Source organism: Corythoichthys intestinalis, chromosome 10 (assembly GCF_030265065.1).
Source record: "Corythoichthys intestinalis isolate RoL2023-P3 chromosome 10, ASM3026506v1, whole genome shotgun sequence".
NCBI classification, from domain to species: domain Eukaryota; kingdom Metazoa; phylum Chordata; class Actinopteri; order Syngnathiformes; family Syngnathidae; genus Corythoichthys; species Corythoichthys intestinalis.
The window spans coordinates 8,710,671-8,723,990 of NC_080404.1; the positions used below are offsets into that span (position 1 = coordinate 8,710,671).

A 13,320-nucleotide genomic window follows, 5' to 3' on the forward strand; every position below is an offset into this window, starting at 1 on the left:
AACGCTACAATTGAACGTGATAGGGTCAGATAATAGTGAAACAGCTACTGGTAGCCAGGCAATAAGTATTTCGAGTATAGCATTAGTCGACGCTCATAGTGAGGTGTTGGTGCCAAGAAAGAACTCGATGTCGGATGTCTGGAAAAATTTTGGATTCGAGAAAAACGAAGTCACCATCACCACCTGTGACAGTGGCTCTAACCTTGTCGAAGCGGCTGAACTTAATGAATGGATTGGGCACAGACTTTATCCTGCAATCAGTATGTCGGGTTATTTTTTTATCTGTGTGTGTATGTGATTTTTCCGATAGCTTTACCGTGTGTGTGGGGGGGGTGTGGGGATGCATGTGTGCCTGCATGTATTTTAGAAAATGCTCTGCGAAAAAAACAGAAACCTTGAAGTAAACATTTGTGTTGAGTAGGGCTGCAGCTATCGATTATTTTAGTAGTCGATTACTCGATGAACAAGTTAGTTCGAATAATGGAGTAATCAGATAAGGAACATGAAAAATTAAAATACCTGAGCTGAGCATCAAACGGTATTAAAAATAAATAAATGAGGATCTATGTACAACGAAAGAACAATTGGCTAACTTACATAGCATAAGTCCGCTAGCTTAAATGCTATAAAATGCTAAGGGTTTTTTTTCCCCAATGCTCTTCATAAATGGTTCAGACTCATATTCCCACAAAAAAAAAAAAACGGCTAAATATACATATAAACGAAATTACGAATGCATTAAAAAACATTAGCCCAAACAAAAACTTAGCTTACGTTGGTTTTAACAGGGAGCAGTTGGATTCAGCCATGTGAAATGAGGCAGACCAGAGGGCAATGTATCCACCCTAATCAATAAACGTAAACACTTTCAAAATAAACCATTACAACGCCATTTTAATTAAACGAATACTCCAAGCAACAAAATTTAATTCAAATATTTTTTTCTAATCGAATACTCGAGTTAATCGATTAAACGTTGCAGTACTAGTGTTGAGTAACCATGTCACAGCAGCCATTAACAATAAGTTGTCTGATACTCAGTCCTCTGTTTGAAGTGTACTGTTCAAGCCCCTCTTGCTGTAAGTCATTTGTGTTTCAGTGACATGTTTGCACATTGGATATATTGATATTTATAATGTTGTACATTGTTCAAGTCATACAAGCTGTTATAAATGTTCATACTTAAATGCTTATTGTTTACAAGATATTTTTATATAATGAATGTTTACGCTGCATGTACAATTGTAAAATATATATCATTCAAAGCTGGTAAATAAATCAATGAGAAACGGTAAATTTGAATTTCATGCATTGATTCAGATTTTCAAATTAAGCGGACTGTTGGGCGAAATTATCGTCATTTATCGTTATGATGTGAATCTGCTTAACCCTTTAAGGTCTGGGCCTATTTTGTCTGATTTTGCATGCCTTTGAAGTTGCCTTTATATTTCAAAGAAAGAATGGTTTACGATGGCCTGGTTTGGTCCCTTTTTTTGTGACACCTTGAACTTCATGTCCAAACTGTTGTTTCCTTCACTGACCAATTATAAATCATCATTTTGGGCCCAAAAAGACCAAAAATTCCAAAATCGTTTTGTGAACATTTTAATATTGATGTCCAATTGACAACCAAACATGCGTAACGAACCGTTTTGAAACTTTATAATATTTATTCAACATGTTAGGATGAACATGCAACCAAAAAAATTTAGAATAAATAGTCTTATATTTGACAATTCAACATAAACAACAGGTATAGCCATAGGCGTTTTTTGCTTTTATACATGCTCTAGTCAAAACAGGTTATATACAGCAGACCAAACAGTGAAGAACAGTGAAAAAACATATACCATCTAACACAAAAAGTGTTTAGAGGCCATCTCTTTATGAGTTTAGGTATTGCGGCCCATCACCTGATGAAAACTATGTATACACAATCAAGCTTCTTGAACACACATTTATATACACAAATTGAGAAGACTGATTGTGGGGGGGGGGGGGGGGGGGATATATATATAGCATTGGGAAAAAAAAGTATATTTACAATAAACAAGTTAAATTTTTTTCAGGCATGCCACTCCGAAAAGCTGTTTCGTCCTGGAATTCCTTGCCTTCCAATAATCTTGCACAGTTGGAAGTGAAACCAAAGACATGTACAAGAGGAGTCCAATAAATTTTTCAAGCTCCTCCTCTGTAGTGTCTGTCCACACAAACTTTTTCCCAATCTCTTTTCGGACTCTGCCATACTGGTTTGTGTGTTTGCACATATTCATCATTGTCGATGAGGTGAAGAACAGGTCAAAAAGTTCTTTTGGGGTGTATGCATGGTCACGATTCACCTGAGGTCCTGGTGGTCTCCGGGGTGTGAACCGGCTGCACTGTGGGGCAGTGTCTGTCTTGCTCTGTGCTCCATGGCACAGGTGCAGGCTGAGCCAGTGGTGATCGGCTTCTGCCGCGCTGACTTCTCCAGCCTCTCCTCCGCTAACATCTCATCGCTCTTCCGTGATGACCCCTTCTCCCTCGTCCTCTTTCCATTCGGGCAGTGAATGTAGATTTTTCATTGTCACTATAAATGTACATGAAAAAAAAGTCAGTATTTATGAAAATAATAAAGTATAAAATAAAAATATATACAGCAATAAATAATAATGGAAATCTATATGTATGACAATAGAAAGAATACCATAGCAATACCATAGCTGATGAATATGTGCTACATCCCTAATCTTCATATAGAAAAAAGAACACAAATTATAAATTCCTGCCTGGGATACACACAGAGCACATACGACTTTGATCTGATATGCACATTTTATTATTATATACACAAACACACACTTATATTGCATCAAAATTAACTTTGTCTTGCAATATCAAAAGAAACTTTCAAAAGAAACTTTTTCAGCATTAAAAAAAAAAAAGTGAGTTGGCTTACCTCTGCTCGTCGATGGCGTCACCCACGTGTTCAAATCCGTCACTATCTTCACTCGAGGACTCTTCCGAAGAAGACGATGATGACGAATTTAGACCATCCTCTTCCTCAAGTTGATCAAAAAGCACAATTGCTTGCGCTAAATTTAGTTTTCCGTTCATTCTCAAAGTCACACAAAGTCGCTGCTTGATCCAAACGGCCGTCGCTCGCCACCTCGCTGCTTCAGAACACTCCTCCCTCTCGTTCGGTGGAACCTCGCACGGCAGTTTTATTTATAAAAAAAAAAAACGCATTTTGTGCTTCCACTGTGACTTCGAAAGGGTTCGTTTGATTTGTGTTTTTTTCATGGAGCTTCCGTTTTGAAAAAGGACAAGAAATGATGGAAATATAGACATAAACAAATGATCCATGCAGCGGTTTAATGTTTTTTTTGAGAGGACAATAAAACTATCAAACTTAAATGACAATATCTCACGTTTTAGTTGGTCGATTGACTTCAAATAATAACGAGAGTAAACCGCAACTTCCGCACTTTAAAACGAGACCAACCAACGCCATGTGGGTGACGTAATTAAAACGTGAGGGCGCTTCAAAGACGACGTGCGCTGAGGACGCGCCGGCGCGTCCTTCGACTCTCAAGGGTTAATTTACCGTGATAAGTACGTAAGGCCATACCCAGCCCTACTCTCACCGTGGTTTTCCATCGTTTTATTTTTTTTTTTTCCTTTTTTTTTTAATTGATCCCGACCTACTTTCATGGACCTTTTTTTTGTCTCCCTTTCCACGATCGCGTGTATTTTTGTGTGTTCAATAAACCCTTGTACTCAATCCCTCTGTTATTGTTGTCTGCTTTGGGGTCAAACTTTTGCTTCGCGGACCGTTACAGATTTGTTGGTTTTCATCTAAGGATTCGAGTTACTGATTGCAGCTAATAGATCGATAAACAATACACATACTGTCGATGTAGAACAAAATAACATGGTCATTGTAGTGTTTCTTAATGTTACTAAACAGTGTGGTCTTGAACGCTACCTGCATGCAGCGAACGTGCTTTAAGTACAAATAAAGTCCACGAGTCCTCTTCTATCTCAATGTGCAAAATAAGGCACCATTATCATCTGTTGGGCAAAAAAAATTATACGAATAGCTAGCAAGCAAACTAAATTTAATTCATTTATTCATTCGTTTTCCGTGTCGCTTATCCATTTATTTATGCCGTATTCATGTTGCATATGTATGTTTATGATGTAACATGTTTATTTGGCACCTTATGGATAATGAGAGTCCAACTGAATGTAAAAGAGTGCCTATTCTGATAAGGGTGCAAAATCTGAGAACACCAGCAGGACGATCATCAGTCTTGACAGCGCTTGTACGTGACAAAAATACAGTAGTATGAAAAAGTATCTGAACCTTTTGGAATTTCTCACAATTCTGCATAAAATCACCATCAAATCTGATCTGATCTTTGTCAAAATCACAAAGATGAAAAAACAGTATCTGCTTTAACTAAAACCACCCAAACGTTTATGGGTTTTCATATTTTAATGAGGATAGTATGCAAACAATGACAGAAGGGGGAAAACAATTAAGTGAACCATCACATTAATATTTTGTGGCCCTCCCTTTGGCTGCAATAACTTCAGCAAGACTCTTCCTGTACCTGCAGATCAGTCTGGCACATAGATCAGAACTAATCTTGGGCCATTCTTTTCTACAAAACTGCTGTAGTTCAGTCAGATTCCTGGGATGTCAGGCATGAATTGCTGTCTTTAGGTCATGCCACAGCATCTCAATGGGGTTCAAGTCTGGGCTTGGACTTGGTCACTCCAAAACGTGTATTTTGTTCTTCTGAAACCATTCTGAAGTTGTTTTACTTCTGTGTTTTAATCATTGTGTTGTTGCAGCATCCTCTTTTTAGCTTCAGCTGTCTGACAGACAGCCTCAGGTTTTCCTGCAAAACATCCTGATAAACTTTTGGATTCATTCTTCCATTAATGATTGCAAGTTGTCCAGGCCCTGAGGCAGAAAAACAGCCCCAAATTATGATGCTCCCTTCCACCATGCTTCACGTTGGATATGAGGTGTTGATGTTGGTGAGCTGTTCCATTTTTTCCTCCACACATGACGTTTTGTGTTACTCCCAAACAATTCAACTTTGATTTCATAAATCCACAAAATATTTTGCCAAAACTTCTGTGGAGTGTCCAAGTGCCTTTTTGCGAACATTAAACGAGCAACAAAGTTTTTTAGACAGCAGTGGCTCCCTCCGTGGAGTCGTCCCATGAACACCATTCTTGGCCACAGTTTTACATATACTTGATGTTTGCACAGTGGGATTAAACTGTGCCAGTGATTTATGTGAGTCTTTAGCAGACACTTTTGGGTTCTTTTCTCCCTTTCTGAGTATTCTGCGCTGAACTCTTGCAACAGTGCTAAACTCTCTTAATTTGTAGACAGCTTCTCTGACTGTCGATTGATGAACATCCAGACTTTTAAAGATGGTGTAGTATCCTTTCAGAGCTTTATACAACTCATCAATCCTTGTGCCAGACTGATTTGCTGCTTGAGGAAGCGTCTGGTTGAAGTAATTGCTGGTGGGGATGGGGGGGCACAAAATATTTTTCCCCTTTGTGTCATTGTTAGCCTGCTATCCTCGTTAAAATATGAAAACCTATAAATGTATGGGTGGTTTTAGTTAAAGCAGACACTGTATTTCATCTGTGTGATTTTGACAAAAATCAGATCACGTTTGATAGGGATTTTATGCAGAAATGTAAGAAATTCCAAAAGGTTCAGATACTTTTTCATACCAATGTATGATGGTTGGTGCAGCACTCTCTTGGTCGCGGAGGTGGATCCTATTAGACGTCTCTGTTGAGGCAGACGGCATCAAAGTTTTCATTTGCTGTGATGCACGGGCCATCTGCAAAAATAATCAAACTGCTGTGTATACATAAAGCACATGACTGCTCTGGATGCCAACAAGTTTTATCACACTATAGTTTACCGTGAAGATCTGCAAATAAAAACTGGAGTTGTTGACAGCTGTCACTGTCACTAAACAAACTTGTCACATGAACACTACCGGTTTTGTCCTACTCTTGTCTCGTCTCTTCCTGTCCATTCTGTTTTGTGAAATATTGACAGTGCTGTCCTGCTCATTAATGTTCCTCTCGGGTTCGAATTGAAAAAGATGACATGTTTATGTCGCTAGGATCATACTCTGAAAGCCCGGCAGCCACCCTGCAAAGTCAACAAAAATGGCGAACTACTAGTTAAACTAATTTTACAAATTTTCTAAATACGAAAACGTCGAGGGTTTTTTAATATCAAATTATTACTCGTACTAACATTTACCTTTTAAAACTACAAGTCTTTCTATTTGTGGTTCCCTTTAAAACTCTATCGATCGATCTTTTAAAATGTTGTCATTTTTCAATAAACCATAACGTAGTGGTAACGTTAGTGATTCTTTAAAATTGTTTTATTTATCTAATCTATCCAGCCTTCTTCGAGTTCCTGTTGTTGTTTCTGCTGCTGCTATTTTTCAGCTGCACACTTCATGTGACATCATGACAGCGTGACTGAGAGCAAGGACCTTTCTGGGAATTAAACACAGACATGAAAGCTCAGGCTAAATTCAAGCAGTAGCATTTTTGTCTGTCAAAAACACATTTGTTTAGGATTGAATTGTCTTTACAGATAAGACAATGGCATTTTCATTCATGAAACAATACTGACACTCATGAAATGTTCCACTGCATAGACTTCATAATTGTATTGACGGGTTACATTCGTCAGCCACTGCGCAATGCCTTCAAGTAGGGGGCTGTACTACAGTCTGCTTCAGTTATTCGCAGTCGATCGCAGTTAGTCAACACATGCAGGGATCCAACGCCGGATTTAGGTTGAAAAAGTACGAAAGCTGTACCGCATACAAACAGGAAGGATTGTCTCATGAGTGATTTGTTCAAGGTAATTATTATATTTTTCGTACCATGCATGCATTTTGAAACTGTGGGGGAAAAAAAATCAACGGGAGAAATTAGTTACTACAGCATTGGCAATATACTTGGCAATATTTACGTGATCGAGACTTTTTTTACATCCATATCTATAAAGAATTAAGAGATTTAAGCATTTATTCACATGAATTTCCAACAGAAAAGGCCCTTTGTTTACATATGGCGGCCACTAATTTCCTTACTAACTAGCCTCATAGTCCGCAATATTTACGTAAAATAAATGCTACCTGCATGTTTTTTTTTTTTTTTTTTTTTTTTTTTTTTTGCTTTTAACCAAGAATCGAGACTGTTTTACGTCCATATCTATAAAGAATTCAGGGATTTAAGCATTTATTCACAAGAATTTTCAACGGAAAAGGCTCTTTGTTTACATATGGCGGCCGCTAATTTCCTAACTGACTAGCCTCATAGTTCGCAATATTTCCGTAAAATAAATGCTACCTGCATGTTTTTTTGCTTTTAACCAAGAATCAAGACTGTTTTACGTCCATATTTACAAATAATTCAGGGATTTAAGCATTTATTCACAAGAATTTTCAACGGAAAAAGCTCTTTGTCTGTAGCCACGTTTACATGGAGCCAAATATTCCAATTGCAATCGGTTTAGATGTTCAAACCGAATAAATGTGTTCCATATAAACACCTCATTCGGAATGAACAAGCCCAAACCGAATGGAATTTCATTCCGTTTCACAGGGGTGGAATATTCCTTTTCCCAAACCGATTAGAAGTAAAATTATATCATGTAAACAGGGAAGCGGAATGGTGTCTGGTTGCGTTCTTTCTGCATATGCTCCGTACTGACGTGGTGACGTCACTTGGTGACGTAAGTAACGTCACTTGCAACATGGCTTCCAAGCACACGCACAGCGCACCCACACAACTTTTTAAATGAACGGCGTGTCATTCTGAAGTTTTGTTTCCACTCGAAAAGTTAAAACAGCAGCTGATCTGACGATCGATCTCCATGTTTTGCAACGTGACGCTTTGTTTTGATTAATCTGCGCATGTCAGACGGCATTTGTCAAACGTCCTTTCGGAATAAAGGCAGACACATGTAAACGCTGGATCGGAATAGATGAAGTGACAGGTAAACAGCTGATCTGAAATTTCCATTCAGAATGATTTGAATCGATATGAATAAAAGTCAGCATGTAAACGTGGCTTGTGTTTCCACTCGGTCAACTTTGACAGAGATAGGCCCCTTATGAATCGGCCCCACGCCCAGTGTCCTGTCAATACATTATGAAGTCCATGGCCACTGTAAAAATGGAAAAGCGACTCAATTCGAACTGTGACAAATATTGCTAACACTCCAACTAAGCCTGTCGCGATATGCAATAATTCCATTTATCGCACGGTAAATGAAAATGAAGGCGTTAATTTTCCCGATGCGATTTATGGCCGCGTGCAGCAGACATGCTGTTAAAAGTTCGGCTTCCTTGTTACCAACTATGCAATATGCTGCGAAGAGGACTCAGGGCTCAAATACACCGGGGGCGAGGTGGAAAGTCACAAAGTAATTTATGATGCAGCAGATCATTATTATAAGGACAGCTTTCAAAAGGAAGCTGCAAAATGTCCTATATGTGTGTTTTTCTGGCAATGATACCACACACGACATGCTGACAACTTTGTTTTCATTAACACACAGCGCTAACAACACTTCCTCAATCTGTGGCTCTCGGTAGACTGTCTCTTTCTCACTCCCGCATTATAGGAACAAAACAACATCACCGTTGCGTGCACTTCAGTGTGCCTCGGAAAACATCCAATCAGAATATTACACATGAGACGCCAAAGCAGAAGCTATGAGGATGGACGGGGAGTTTTTATGCAAGTTATGTAATTTAAAACAGTAATTAAGTAGTGTTGCAAACTCATGGTTAAAGCACCAAAAAAATAGGGGAAAAAATGTTCAGTCAAATAAAGTCTACTTCTCTCTCTCTCTTTGCTTCTCTGATGAGTACAGACTCCGTGTGTTTGTCTTTGTTATGAATGCCACATTATGAAAAAGACATTTTATTTATTCTGTGTTTCTGTGCGGTACCGATATTGTTGTCTTTTACTTAAAAGAGGCATGGTCTATTGTTTTCAGTTGTATTTTTTAATTTAAGAGTAAACATTTACTGCGTTTAAATGGGTGTACTTGATCTATTAATATATACTGTATTCTCACTGTGTTAATGTAAATTGGTTTAGTTTTTTTTTTTTTTTTTTTTTTGGAGGGGGTGGGCGCAGTAATATCGCATATCGCAATAATTTATGAGAAAAATTATCGCCTACTAAAATTTGTTATCGCGACACTCCTAACTATCCTCTAACCCAGGGGTGTCCAAACTTTTTGCAAAGGGGGCCAGATTTGGTGTGGTAAAAATGTGGGGGGCCGACCTTGGCTGACGTCCTTTACGTAGAACAATATATTTTAGCAGGGCCATTCTGTGTGTTACATTTGCTTTAATATTTTTTAAAATTAATAATTTCAACAATCTCGCAACCAGCCTTTGTGGCGTTCTCTTTCGACTCTCGGGCTCTTGCGAAATACTGCTACTGTGAAATTAAACTAGCTTCAAGTTGCTTCAATTTCTCGCTACGTATCTTCCCTGTAATCTTGTCGTACATGTCAGCGTGTCCTTTTTGGTAATATCGCCTCACACTGAACTCTTTAAAAACAGCGACTGTCTCTTTGCAAATGAGACAGACACAGTTGTTGCGTATTTTGGTGAAGTAAAACTCCAATTTCTAACTATCCTTGAAGCATCGGCCATCGCAGTCAACTTTCTTATTTTTGTTGATTGTCGCCATTTTAGAAAATTGGGAGTAAAAGGTCACACGGGTAATGTTGCTTAGAGTGCTGCTGCCTTTTAATGGGTAAATGAGGAGCAGCATTTAGTGTGCAAGCTACTTCATATGCTGGTAGCAGTACTGCTGACAAATTTATTAAGTCTGTGTGCGGGCCAGACGTTATTGATTTTATGACAGAGGCTGGGGGCCGGATGAAATTGGACCAAGGGCCGCATTTGGCCCCCGGGCCGGACTTTGGACATGTCTGCTCTAACCACTCCAAAGATTCTTTTTGCATTTTCATGTGATTCCTCTCTTGAAAAAAACAACTGTCACAGTAAAATATAGCTCAACAAATACAGTGGTATCGTTAATTCTGAATGTCTCTACATACTGAATTTTCCAGTAAAGACACTCCTCAACGGGAAAATATTTCCTCTTGTTACGAAAGAAATTTTAGGATACAAAAGGCAAAAAAAAAACACTCAGCTCCCAGAGTTTACTGAACATAATAGGGACGTCCAGATCCAATCACGTGATCGGGAAACGGGCTGATCGCGACATTTTTCAGAGGATCAGAATCGAGTGAAAAGGATCGGGTTTTTAATTGAAAAAATATATTTGTTTTTTTGCTTCATGCTCGTACAGCCTTTCACTCTCCCTTCAGCTGCTTTTCTTGATCAGCAGTTCACTGGTGTTCACTAGTTAGAGTTAACGATGATTGAGGGTGTTCACTAGTTAGAGTTAACGATGATTGAGGGGTTAGTGGCTGTGGCAACTCATTGTGTAAGTAAGAGGCTGTTCTCAGCACCTCCATGAAGTTGGCCCCCTATCAGATGCAAATTTATAGAAAAATTATATCATTCGTTTGTGCTCGTTTGTGCTGTTATCGTTTTTGAGATATTAACGATTCTTTTATAGGTCAATTTGAGGTCAACCAGCCCACCATTTTGATTAAAAATGTCTAAAAACCGTTCCAATCGTTTGTGCTACATTTCTGCTGCTGTTGTTTTTGAGATGTTGAGATATTAATTTCGAGTGATGACTTCACGCAGCCCCCCATTTATTGCAAAATGGACACGTAATGGTGCCATTCGTTTATGTTACGTTTGTGCAGTAAAAAAATTCGTTTGTGCTGCTATCGTTTTATAGATATTGAGATATTAATTTTGAGTGATGACGTCTATTGCAGTGACTCCGTCGCAGATTACAAGTCGTACCAACTCTCCCAATAACAGAGAAGTGTCAACTAGCGCAAATGTATAGCACAAACGAATGGCACTCCTTTGGGTCCATTTTGCTGTAAATGGGGGTCTTGAGATATTAATTTCAAAATGGACCCGAAGGGGTGCAAAAATATGCAAATGGGACATCCCTAGACATAACATACTTATAGCTAGTCTGCCACTGGCTATTGTCTAGCATCTTTCTGGTATCCAATTGGCTAAAACGGACCTCTACTTTATGTGTATGTGTGTATCCCAGCGTCCTCTTCATTCGCCCCTTGTGTTTCGACAGCTTTACATGAGTGTATTAACTTTTATTCTTTATTCTTTGTTTTTTACATTATGCCCAACTCTGATTTTATAATTTATACAAATTGTAACATGTATTTGTTGCATGTTTTGATGCATTTTAATGCATTATAAAAGATTTATGTCTGATTTTTGGGGGGCTGGGAACAGATCAGGGCATTTACATGGAAAACGTGTCTCTACTTACAGAATTTTCAGGTTAGGCGGAAACTACTTCCAGAACCTTTTAATTTCATAAGTAGAGGTACGGTATACACTTAATGGAACATGACAAGGTATACTGACACCTATGTTGACCTTATCTATGCTGCTGCCCAGTCAGCATGCAGAGCCCAGCATTTGTAATTCATTTGTTCATGATATCTGGGTGTTCTTGACCTTTGAAACCCAGTGAGGAGCTCAACTAGCTGTGCTGTGGTTGTCTTATCTGCAGGTCAAAGGGTAAGGACAGTTTGTTTAATCTGTGTGGGTTTTTTTTGTTGATGTTGTTGTTTGTATGTGTAATTTGCATACAACCAATATGCAGTCTTAGGAATACAGCATACCTAGCCTGCAACTGTGCTGCATCATTAAGTACTTTTCATAAGCCGCTAATAATCACGTGAGACAGCTCAACAAAAGCGTCTTTAATAACACCGCATTAAAATTAAGATTCATCCATTGACAAGCATGTTCCTGAGTATGAAGTCAGTTGAGTTTGTTAATAGCTTGCGTTCAATGTCTCGAATTTTTGCTCGCAAATCAAAGAATGTCAAAAAATTTGCAATTCAAAATACCACTGTAGTTTCCCCCGTACAAGTTAATTGTACAGTTTTTGTGAGATATGGCAATAAACCAATATATTCAGTAAACTGCAGTTGAATCTAAAAAAATTAGATCGTCATAGGAATTTTCAGTTGTTCCATCAAAAAAGATGAAGTTATAAATTATTCATGTTCATTTATTGAAAGAGATCATCTGTCATTTATTTTGAGAAGACCAATAACCAAATTTCTTTAATTTCAATAATTCCCCCCTCCAACGATATACAGGTAGTCCCCGGGTTACGACGTACCTGACTTACATGATTTCGACATTTTGCCTCCAGTCGTTTTTTGTTTTGTTTTGTCTGTTTATTTGTTTGTTTTTAAGTCGTGTAAACAGTACCTTATTGTACCTCACAGTATCTTTTTTTTTTTTTTTTTACTTTATTTTATTAACATGACTGTTCTGCTGTTTGGGGAAATTTTTATTTGATTATAATGTTTTGTTTTGTGATGCATGCTTTTATTTTGGGGCAGGAAGGGTAGAACAGGTAGTACACGAAGAGGCCAGATGTGGGTAGAGTAGCCAAAACTTTTACTCATGTAAGGGTAGCGTTACTTCTAAAAAAAAATATTACCCAAGTGGAAGAACTCATCCGAAAATTTAATCAAGTACAAGTAAAAAAGTATTTGTTGAAAAGAATACTCAAGTATTGAGTAACATTTTGAGTAACTGCTTACAATATCTGATTTTTTTTTTTAAATAATACACTATAGCCCAGTGGTCAGACCGGTGTGATGTGGGCCTTTTTCTCCACAGATCGGCAAAGCGTGGCAGAAAAATATAGTCAATATAAAATAACACAACGGGGCTAAAAACAAGCATTACGTGCAGGGAAAATGTAACTTACCATACGCTGAATCAACCTTTTCTAACAGCAGCCTATCCCAAACTTGACGGCAAATATCCTTGATCACAGGCATAATGAGTTCTTCTCCAATCCTGACAGGTTTCTTGTCTTTAGTAATACAGTTCGCCATGAGTTATGATGCTCATAGTGCATTCGCTTTTGTTGCCTCGTTTGCCAGCTTTTCGCCACATATTGTGCAGAATGGACTTGGTTGTAGGCTCCTCTTCTGGCTCAACAGGTGGCCTGTAAAAAAGTTGTTCAAAGACGTCGCTTCCCTGAGCACACAGCCATCAGCAGCTAACGTTACTGTTTACATCAGAGGTGTCCAACCGGTCCTCAAGGGAGTCTGTGGCTCCTGGTTTTTGTTCCTACTAATCGAGCACAGAC

At 38.4% G+C, this 13,320-nt stretch overlaps 1 protein-coding gene across 2 annotated transcripts in view; it reads left to right on the forward strand.

The window, feature by feature from the left end:
- Window positions 1–13,320, forward strand: part of LOC130922852 (sphingomyelin synthase-related protein 1-like) — a 67,753-nt gene that overhangs the window by 6,411 nt on the left and 48,022 nt on the right. The window lies entirely within an intron of this gene.